This window comes from Maniola hyperantus, chromosome 7 (assembly GCF_902806685.2).
Source record: "Maniola hyperantus chromosome 7, iAphHyp1.2, whole genome shotgun sequence".
Classification (NCBI taxonomy): domain Eukaryota; kingdom Metazoa; phylum Arthropoda; class Insecta; order Lepidoptera; family Nymphalidae; genus Maniola; species Maniola hyperantus.
Window position 1 is genome coordinate 14,372,834 of NC_048542.1, and position 12,092 is coordinate 14,384,925.

The 12,092-nt window shown below is 37.8% G+C and overlaps 1 protein-coding gene across 3 annotated transcripts in view; it reads left to right on the forward strand.

The window, feature by feature from the left end:
• Positions 1–3,314: 3,314 nt before the first annotated feature.
• LOC117983555 (putative ferric-chelate reductase 1 homolog) overlaps positions 3,315–12,092 on the forward strand; it is a 35,972-nt gene continuing 27,194 nt past the window's right edge. For all 3 annotated transcript variants that reach the window (XR_011236968.1, XM_034970139.2, XM_034970140.2), the window contains exon 1: positions 3,315–3,597. The gene's annotated coding sequence lies outside the window, so the exon portion shown is untranslated. The remainder of the gene's footprint in view (positions 3,598–12,092) is intronic.

The following is a 12,092-nucleotide window of genomic DNA, read 5'->3' on the forward strand; positions in this document are numbered from 1 at the left end:
TTGTTTTATTTTGTTAATGTGTTAGGTACACTTATAGATATAACACTCTATTTAATTTTTGAATTTAATTTGTACCGAAAAAATTTACAATAAAGAGAAAAAGAGTTATTAAAGTGGACAAGGAAGCACTTATCTCTAAGTATGAGAGATCTCTACCAGTGACCCTTGGTACCTTGGCAGGGCGAGAGGTATTAGGGAATGTTGCACCACAATAAATTATTGATAGAAAAGAACTAGGTATTTAGTAAATTGCTATTGCTATTAGTGTACCTACGGTAAACAAAGAGTTTCTTAAGAGTTCGCTGTGGTGAGCTCTGTTATCTTATCAGTGGGAGGTCCCGGATTCGATTCCCGTATTTTATAATCTCTAAATTTTCTCTGTTCTGGTCTGGTTCTACTTACCACCCAACCGGCAAAGCCGTGCCGCCAAGCGATTTAGCGTTCCGGTACGATGACATGTAGAAACCAAAGGGGTATGGGTTTAATAAAAACTGCCATACCCCTTCCAGGTTAGCCCGCTTCCATCTTGGACTGCATCGCTACTTACCACCAGGTGAGATTGCAGTCAACGGCTAAATTGATAAGCTAAAGTGATAGCTTATAGTGCTAAGTTTTTGGAGTTAAGTGCGTTTTAAGAAATTAATTATCACTTCCTTTAATGGAAACATCATAAGGAAACCTGCATACCTGAGAGTTCTCCATAATGTTCTCAAAGATATGTGTCTGAAAGTCTGCTAATCCGCACTGCCTACTGATTCGACGTGCGTGGCAGACTACGGCCTAAACCCTTCTCATTCTGAGAGGAGACCCCCGTCCTCAGTAGTGGACCGGCGATAAGTTGATCATGATGACGTTGCTATATATGTATAGTACACGACAGGTCAAGATGGCAATCGGGGTGAGGACGCTCCGCACTACCGGACAGACCCCGCGCCAACCCGATGCGGGCGAGCGCGGGTGCTGTGCGGGTGTGCGGGGCGTCCCCCGCCTTATACCCCGATTGCGATCTCCACCTGTCGCGAACTATACTATAATTTAGAATCTACGTAATGAAAAACCCGGCTGAAAGTAGTTAATTGACGCAGATTTTTATAAAGAGATTATTAGGAATGATTCATTTCCCGACGTAAAAACCAACCAAGCTGAAATACCAACGTAAATGTGATTGGAATGGGACAGTTAACTGAGTGGCAGTCAGGCCAGCAGGCAAAGCTCCCCACTATTATTGCCGTTGCCTCATCGCCAACCGGTCATTCCACTGAACAGTGTTGCCAGCTTAGTAGAAATTCCAATAAATACGGCAAATTTTATCCTGCAACTGACTTCTAACTTCTTTATAATAGGTACACCAACTTTTGAGTCGCTTATCATAAGTTTTTTTAGTTTAAAACGATTTTTTCATTAAAACGAATGTAAACAATTGAACATAAAAATTACAGATCGAAAATTTTTACAAAAAAAATAAAAACCGACTTCGTTACACAAACACTAAAAATTGAAAAATAATTTAATTTATTACCGAATATATTATGTATACAAGAGTTAATATAGTTCCATAATAATACTTTTTGGTGCCGGTGCCAATTAGCTTTAGCTGCGCGAATCGTCTAGACTTCATATTTTTATGGGACTCCACAATGGCACCTCATTGGCACCGACCCCAAAAAATATTATTATGGAACTATATTAACTCTTGTATACATAATATATTCGGTAATAAATTAAATTATTTTTCAATTTTTAGTGTTTGTGTAACGAAGTCGGTTTTTATTTTTTTTGTAAAAATTTTTTATTTCACAATTTTTAGTGGCCCCATGGAATTATGCTATAACTGGTTAAAAATCTATTGTTTACTAAGCTATTACACTGATCGCGAGCAATTTACTCCTATCCGTTGAGGAGTTCCAGTATCTATCTTCGAAGATGTTCATCAGATCTTCACCAAATTGAAATGGGACCAACTTTGAAGTATACCCTTTCAAACAAAAAAAGAATTTTCAAAATCGGTCCAGGCGTTTTCGAGTAATCGGGGAACATACATAAAAAATAAAAAAAAAATAAAAAAAAAAAATAAAAAAAGATTCCGACGAATTGAGAACCTCCTCCTTTTTTGAAGTCGGTTAAAAATATCATCTAAACCTCCGCAACGAGGCAGGGTGCCCAGAACGCTGGCAGCGTTACCACGTTAAATGGCCGGACTAATATGCTGACCGAGGTAGCTGCCAGCCCTCCGGTCCCTCGTGGATTCCGCGAGACGGGATGAAAGGTCCTTAAAAAGGATCTAGCATCCTCGCCCCACGAACCCATGGTCTCCACCCCAAAAGGCACAAATATGAAATTATTTTCTATATTCTCATATTTGCGCCTCTTGGCCCTTTCTTTTTTCATTTTATTCATAGATTTTACGGAAATAAAATAGTTTTTAAATTAAATGTGTTATTATTCTTAGGTCACGCCACCTCTCTTAATGAGCTTAGCTATAAAAGCTGAGCGCGCGCGAGCACTGGGCTCATTTCGCTACTGATTTTTGTGCTGTATTCAACGTGGTCTGGTTTGAATTATGTTTTTCTTTATTACTGACTTTTACTTTTTGTGTCTTTCGTGTTAAATTTTGTTCCAATAATTAAAAGATTGATAATTGTAAAAGTATTTGGTTTTGTGTTAATAAATTGTGTTTTTTTAATTGAATTTTACTTCTGTACCTAAAGTTATTTTTCGAATCTCTTGCGCAAAACTGCAGTGTTTGGAAGTCCTTACAAGAGACCTATGTCCAGCAGTGGACGTGTATCGATTGACGACGATGACGACGACGATACCTATTTTACTTTACGAAATTGTTTGGATCGTCAAATGTGGTCACCATCCATATTCTAAATGCGAAAGTGTGTTTGGTGGTTCATTGGTTTGTCCTTCAATCACGTTACAACCGAGCAACAGATTGACGTGGTTTTTTGCATGGGTATAGTTAAAGACTTGGAGAGTGACATAGATTACTTCTACCCCGGAAAATCAAAGAGTTCCCACGGGATAAAACCTAAATCCACTACAAAGTCGCGGGCATCAACTAGTTGTTTATAAAAGTAACAATTCAGTTTTAATTTCATTGCAATTAGGTTAGATTATCTTTATTTTCTAAATACCATTGTATACTGAGGCATTTTTTAATGTTAATGATAAAATGTTTTAACAATTGTTTTTCCACTAACAATGAAACTAATTTACTATGAAAACAGGGAGTTATTAATATTGTAATCGGGGTAATACTTACTCAACGCATGACAACACTACTTTCCGCTCTCAGTTGTTTTTAACTCTTCGCGCGCGAGGCCTGTCCATTTGAAAGCCTCACGACATCGAACATAGTTTACAAAAGTTACTTAGTGTAAGAAACTTGTAAAATAAAACAACAATACAGTTAGAACTTGACTATTAAGTGGAAAATTTGTGCAAGTTGCTTAGGAAATAAGCATTAAGAGATTTTTTTTATTATTTCCGTTCAAACAAGTATAGTGGCGTGTGAATAGTCAGTGTTTTGGTGAGAAATTAAGTATTGTGTGTAGAAATCGTACGAGTTTTACGTTCCGGACCGGTTTTTGTGTGAGTATATTTTGAAAGTAAAAGTTATTTTCTTTAACTGCATTGAATATGCAGTTAAATAACGGTTTTAATACACCGGAGTCTTTAGGAAAATTAATTTCTTCCTACCGCCTAAAGGTTGTCGCGCACATCTGGTAAAGTTCAGAATTTACGTACATCGTATTTTTACAATTTATTATTCGTTTAGCGATATCGGTTTTAATAACAGTATTAAATAGTTCATACTAATATTATAAGTGCGAAAGTGTGTCTATCTGTATGTCTGCTAGCTTTTCACGACCCAACAGCTTAACCGATTTTGATGAAATATGAATATACCTACAGCTCAAACCACATGCTGGTTGGGTCTAGAAATTAAGATTTTGCATGTGAGTTTTCCCTTTAACATCTTTAGGAATAAGACTCCACTAAGAAAAAGACTTCACGTAAAAGTCTTTACAAGAAAGTACGATTGGAATTTTTCAAAATCCTTTTTGAGAAATTCCAATAAAAAATTTAAAACACGGACAATGTCGCGGGAAAATGTAGTCCGTGGAAATTCTCGCTAATTTCGAACATTAATTGATCAAACAAATATTTACATTTAAGTAAATCGAACATGATTTAAATGTAAATGTTTAGGGCGTACGACGATTAAAAATGAATAGAAAGTTTATTATTAACTTGATGATTTCTTAATTAAGTACTTTATAAAGTAGGTGCCTGCTCACCTACTTGTTACCTAATAATTTGAATAATTCAAATGACAAATTACTACTAAACGATTCTAAGTTAATATTAATTTTAATAACAATAAATTTGAATTTTATGATAATGGAAAACAATGTAGGTAGGTACTTATCTAAGTAATCAGGACCAAGATTTTAATTAGTTTTTAGTTTGGTTCTACGTACCTACCTATAATTTTTTGTAAACAATAAGTTTTTTCTAAATCCCCATGTTTTTGACAATAACTCAATCTAGGTAGGTAAGTACCTACATATTTAATTAATACCTACCTACCTACTTAATATTAAAGCAAAATGTTATTAATTTTATCTCTCGCTCAAAAAAACTCAAAAAAAATATTTTCATAAATTAATTAGCAAAAACGTGCAACTTGCAATGATAAATAACTAGGTACTTACCTAGATACAATCTTTATTAATATTATGACAATAGCAAACAATTACTTTGTAGGTACTAAGTAATAAGACAGCAATTTACCTATACTTAATTGGCCTAATTACTTTTATATAAATAAATAAAATCGCTTACCTATCTTTTTAGTTTATATTTATTTGCAACAAATTCGCGTGGTAGCAACAACGTAAGTTGGTACTAAGTATATTGAGTGTGACAGTGCTATACAAATAAATGTTCCTTTGGTCAGTACCAACCAGTAAAGTAGTTTGGTGGTAGTGTCATTGTAATTTGTAATGTATTGCTCAAAATCTTTATTCCAATTAGTTACATTACTTGTAAAATGGTCCCGGCCTGTAGGTTGTACCCTTAGGTACTAAAGAGCTGGGCATATTATGTTAAAGCGCAATACACACCAACAGAGTGGAGTGGAGACGAGACACAGTATGATTTTTTATGATAACTCAAACTAAGCCTTATTTTTTTGAGAGAGAGATGCACTCTCTCTTTTCTCCAAAAACAAATTTTATTTGAATCAGTTATCTTTCAGAAGGATCACTCCGCACACGTTTAAATAAATAGCGACTCTATTACGACGTATTAAAGTGCAATAATTCAGCTTACAAAGCGCTGCGCTAAAAAAATTCATATACTTGCAAACCATTATCTTTTATCTTGCTCTTTCTCTTAAGAAGAGTAACACGAGCGCCATCGAAGGGGCACGCTGCCGCTAGGTATTTTTCTCGGGGTCACGTAACCAAGTGAGCCCATCCTAGGTAGTCGTACCTATTCGGTATTTTACCGTTATCTTCACGGTTCATTCACATGTACACAAAATGTAAACTTTCGATACTTAAGGCGAAATAGGATTGAAGTAATGAAGTTATACACGGGTTGCGGGCGACCGGGAGCGGTAATCGGGGCCGCTCGAGCGCAAATTAATTGTTGCACGCTTTTTATAAATATTATTATATTTAAAATTCTACGTGCTCTGTTACCATAAAATAATAAGTACCGTAATCTTTTAGTGAATTAAACGTTGAATGTAAATATGAAATTTTATTGAAATTGGTTTTATATCAATCGAATAAAACTGGATTTTCTCCTAAGGGTCGTGTAAAAAATGCCTATTTTGGGGAAACTTCGCGATTTTTTTGTATCAAGCCAAATAGTGTCAATCGTGTTTTGGATAAAGAATAAGAATATCTTTAATTTTTATAATATTTAAAAAAAATGTAGTTTTTGAGGTCAAAACTTGATTCTTTGAACATTCGAAAAGTCTTAGACCCGATTTTGGAACGCAAATAATATATCGCCGTAAGATAACATTTGGGAAATGATTTAAAGATATAACTAAATAGGTAAATTACATTATTTAGTCAAAAATCAGAATGCGGTTGTCAACCAAACCTGGGAAACCCTGATAGGATGGTTATTGGCAACCCTACGTGATAACGACTTGCATGTAAAAAGTAATTAGGTATTTCTTATTATAATGATAGTGACAACGTAAATTGTTGGCAATGTACTTGTTAGATAAACGTTTTATTTACTTTATGATGAATAAAATTGTTATCATGAATTGAATTATACTTAACCCCATTTAAATAAAAGTAAGACATAAGGGCATTTTCGGAAACTGCTTTACAGTACCAGGCTTAGAATAACAACTCGAGCACCAGGTATGTAAAAGATGGGATGGGATTATTTTTTAATCTTTCTTCGTATTTTACGTAGGTTAAGTAAATAAATAAATTATTTTTTGCCATAGCTAAGGCATCAACTCATCTCAACAACATTACAGAAATGTGTCTTGCGTATGTTGTAGTAAGCTCTACTGCGCGCGAATTAGAAGGTTGACTGACGAATGACGAATCAATGCAAGATGATACAGGTCTCTTCTCACGAAAGATTGAACTAAAGGTCTCACAGTTACCACTTGTGTTATGATAAGGAGCCACTTGAGTGACGCCGAAGGCCGCTTCTGTCACGGAGGCTGATCCTTAATACGTGTCAATGGCACGGTTCCGGAACGACATGGTCGACTGGTTACAAAAACCGGCCAAGTGCGAGTCAGGCTCACGCACCAAGGGTTCCGTACTACAGTCGTATTTTTTCGACATTTTGCAAGACAATTCAAAAACTATGATGCATAAAAATAAATAAAAATCAATTCCAGAATGCACAGATAAAGCCCTTTCATATAATATCCCACTTGGTATATTAATATTACTTTGAAAGTTGAAAATACTAATATTTGTTCATGAACACATTTTTTTTCAGGATGTAACCACAAATTCACAGTTTTCGGATTTTTCCCCTTATGTCTGCTATAAGACCTGTCTAACTGCCAAATTTCAAGATTCTAAGTCAATGGGTACTTCCTGTAGGTTTCTTGACAGACCGACGGACAGACAGACAACAAAGTAATCCTGTAAGGGTCCCGTTTTTCCTTTTGTGGTACGGAACCCTAAAAACGTACATTTTTGACGTTTGACGATGTGAATAAAGTTTTATTGGGTAGATAAGCAAATAGATGCCTATTTATTACAAAATTGTTTCCGGAATTTTGCACATTTGTGTGACTATCTATCTTTAGCTCAACGGTTAGAGGAGCGGACTGAAAATCCGAAAGATCGTTGGTTCAAACTCCACCCGTTGCACTATTGTCGTACCTATTCCTAGTCGTAGGTACAATATTATATAACAGTTTTTTGTACAACGCTGCAAGTTAATGACGGATAGCGCCATCAACATGTGATTTAGTAAACTAATAACTACAACAACAATACTACTACAACGGGAAGTCAAGTAGCCCAAGTCGGTGTAATTCCGACTTAAAAACAGTCACCAGGGCACAAAGTTGCCCTGCGCCCCACCCGGGTAAGGAGGCCATGCCTCGAGGCCCGTACCCCCGCTTGGCCGTTCCGGGCAAACGGAGAAGACCCGCTCATCGTCAAGTAGCCGGCAAGAAGTATTGTACATCGACCTTTAGAATGAGATTTCGGCTATGTACAGCATTGCCTCTGTCACTCATACCTATGTAACGTTTTGTCGGTCTCAACGACAGAGACAACGCTCTACTTTCTAAAGGTCGATGTACAATATTTTCTGCCCCGTACTTGTACTCTATAGGTTGTGATTCCCTCGTCTTGACATACTTGACAGACAGGCAATAGGTACTTCGACTCGTCACTCGTCCCCCTTCCAAACGTGTCTAGTGTCTCCTAGGAGTTTCTCATCCGTCTCTGGGCCATTCTGGGGCAACAGCTGTTGAAAAGGAAGTATTTGTTGTCAAACTTGTTCTTCTATCCTTATGTGTGAGCCGGCGATGGGTTGATCATGATGATGATACCAAAAACACAACCGTATGTCGAGAGAACGACTATCGGCGATTTTCTCTCTCAAGAAACGCACAATAAATGTACATTCCGTGTAAACGAAAGAGATGCATATATTAAAAGTTGCTCTCTGACTGCAGTTCACACTGCTAGCGACGACTCGCTTTACTAGTTTTGTCGCCGAGCGACGAGCTTTCAAAAATAAACTCGCTCAGCGATATACGTTCAGCGATGTTCACTCGCTTGAGGCATGTAACGCGCGCGCAGGTTTGCATAGGACCGAGCGACCGCGGGCGAATGGCGCGAGTAATCGCTCGTCGCACTTGCACACTCGCTAGCCCGGGGACAAAACTATCGAAACTACACACTCACTTCCCGCTGATCGCCAACTCGTTTATAGTTTCTAGTTCTACTCTTTTCTCGTTCATCGTCGACGGTCGGACCACTGCCTTAGTTGTTATAAAAATTATCCAGTGCGCGTCCACTCTACTCTGTAGGCGTGCGTTGTGCCTTAGGCGTAGAAAAAGTGTTTCTATTATAATTTATTAGTATTATTTTGAAGTATAGGTAATAAGGAAATAGTTAACATAAAAGTCGTAAGTACAATTAAGTATTAATTCGAGCCAATTAATTGCCCCAGGTCCTTGAATCACAGCGATATACAGAGCCACAACACGGCTGAGGATGAATTATTCATTAATGTCTTTATCTCTTCACAATAATAAAGCTTTATTTTCCTTATTAATATGACGACTTGAAACACGTCATTTTATAATACCCTATGACAATGTACTTAAACTAAAAATAATTGTACTGATTCAACATTAAGTACCTACTTACTTCGGTAAATGTAAATAAGTATAAAAAGATTTCCGTCTTTTCGATAGCACTTTATTGCGAACTAGTCGTTGCCCGCGACTTCGTCTGCGTGGATTTAGGTTTTTTTTAAATCTCGTGGGGGAACTCTTTGATTTTCCGGGATAAAATGTAGTTTGTCCCCGAGATGTAAGCTAACTCTGTACCAAATTTCATCAAAATCGGTTGAACAGATGGGCTGTGAAAAGCTATCATATAGACAGACAGACGGACACACTTTCGCATTTATAATATTAGTATGGATATGGATACCTACGCTAACTCAGTGTCCAACGATGAATGATAGCCACCGAGCTCATTTGACAATGGTCCGTTCTACCTTGCAGTTTCAGTGAGTTTCAGACAGTGAGTAAAATGATTTTTCGTAGAAAACCTTCAATGGGTTAAAAATAAATATCTAATGAGCTCAGTGGCTATCATTCATCGTTGAACACTGCGCTAGCGAATCACCCCTGCGCGCGCTGCTCCTGATTAGATTAGATTACTTTGATTTTGGAAAGAAGTATCTACCTATACCTACGCTTCATATATACTACCGCAGACCACATGAGATATAAGGGCCTGTAGATCTTTACCCTGACTCAAATATCTGTAGAGCAATACCTAATTTATCTTTGCAGTATGCTCAGACTTATAGTTGAAACGAGACAGACTTATGAAGTAAGTAACTATGAAACTATGAGCAGTGGTGAATAATAATATTATGCTCTTAAAATGTATGTATGTAATTTATTAATGTATGTATAGAAAATCGTGGAAGTTGTCTATTATTTTATCTTGAATTTTAAGAATAAAAACTATACCTACGCTTCGAAATCCACCACATGCGATGCTGATTTCTCAATACTCAATAACGCGTAGATGCCAGAAGAGCTCAAGTAGACAGGATGAATTAGTTCGGCACCGAAGGCTTCGTATGTAGGTGGGTATGCGAAACATGCGCTGGGAGGTAAACTGGTTAGCAATTTGTATCTTATCTAGTAAGTACAAGTTGGTATAGGTACTTATCTTGTTAAATATCAACACACTTTAGACCTCTGTGAATTAAGTTAAATTAACCTCTTTTAATGGCCTACAGCCCTGCGCTGACCAACCCGCCTGCCCAGCGTGGTCAGTATGGGCATTACTTCTAATGAGCAGCGCCAACAGACAAAGTCCTCCCAGTTCCGGCAGCCCTGCTATTCCCGATTACGGTAAGGTGGTGGGGAGCGGGTGGATGAGGAAGGCTGAGGACCGTGTTTGGTGGCGTGCTCTTGGAAAGGCCTATGTCCAGCAGTGGACGCAAACAGGCTGATGGATTGGATTGATTGGAACCTCTTTTATGTCTTTATAAAAATAGGCAAAACCGTTGACTTTAAAATGGCTTAAGATCGCCACTTGCAGTCCCTTATTGCATGAAAAATTTTACTCTCTAAATCCCGCTTCAAATTTAGGAGAAGAAAATAAATAATCCGATGGGCCCGCTTCAGACTAAAGTCACGAACCCCAGTCTTTGGAACACCGGCAAACGGCAATACCGTGGTTATGCCGCTTCGACATAGCCCGCTCGCGAATCGCTGCCGTGAATTTGCTCGCGATTCGCGCGTGAACACACAGAACAAATCTAAATATGATGATATGAGATTTTGAAATTTGTATAGTCCACGCGGACGAAGTTGCGAGCATAAGCTAGTGTATAATAAAATAGGCCTAGTAGGTACCTACCTACTGTGAGTATACTGTGCCTACTTAGTACCTCCTTACTGGTAACTGGGGGACCCGTAACACCAGAGATAATTTGTCACGTAAGTATGTGGTAAAATCACATAGGTACCTACCTATCTAAATAAAATAATCTAGTCTACAAAAACCCGCTATGTGCGTACGGAAATAGAATAATAATTCGGAAAACCAATGTTACGCGTTTCCGCACTAATCGCCATTTTAGATTAGAGTTTTAGTCATAACCAAACGCAATAAAATGTTAACCGGATGTTACGTGGCAAGGTTATACCTACCTGAGTTTGAGTAGCTGGTAGGCGGTAAATAAAAGCCGCTTGCTCGAGTAATATCTTGACATTGACATTTAGTGTTAAGAACTGAATATTCAGGGTGTAACCAACGTGCCAGAGGCGTCTCTAGCTCTAGCCCTTGTGGCGCCCGTGTGCAACCAGTACCCTGGCGCCCTCTAGTCTAGTAGGAGCAGGGTCAAAATGGAATACTAACAGTTATATTTTCAAACGGAAATTCGGATGCAAATGGTGCAATTTTAAATAATGACGGCGTCGGCCATAACACGAGCGCAGGGTCTTTGAGAGCGCCGGCATCGACGTATCTTTGGAGGTGTCGCATTAGAGGGCGCTCGGCGCCCCCTTAGACCCAGCGCCCGTGTGCGCCGCACACCCTGCACCATAGGTAAAGACGCCTCTGCAACGTGCAAACTGTGGCACCAACTACCATCGGTGGTGTTCCCACTAGATTACAACATGGGGTTATTCAAAGGCCGGACCAACCGGCATTGACTCCGAGTGGTCTACTTACGTAACGTTCGTTGACCTCTAGCGTCAGTCAGATGTTTTATTTGTAATTTATCGTGAACTTTTACAAAATATAGGATTTTTTAAATATATTTTTCGCGTTTTTTTTTGTGGTATACCTATCAGTAGGTAATCATCAGTACTATTTATTACCTGTCTTCGTTTTCGCTAGCGTTCTGGTTACACCCTGTAGGTAGGTACTGATCCTTCGATGCTAATTAATTACATTATACTTACCTACCTACCTAAAAGTAAGTAGATTAGTTTTACTTATTTACTTAGATTAGAAACTATCTAAGAAATCTAATAATAACGATTATATTATAAAATACTATTAAACGCGGTATCTCTATCCTCTAGAAATTCCAAATTTTTTTCTCACTATTAAATTTCGTGAGGTAAGTAGGTACTTAACTGCCTGAAACATACCTAAGTACCTTTTTCAAAATTTAAATATGCCTACATAGGAATGGCTGTGTTGCAGATGGACTGGACTAAACTAAGAAAGAAAGAAAGAAAGAAAATGCATGTATTTTTTGTTGATGTCACAGATAAAAACAAAGTACAAATGTAAGATTTTCATCTGTGACACCACCCTAAATGGGTGTACAGGTTTTCGGAAGTGAAACACTAAAAAACA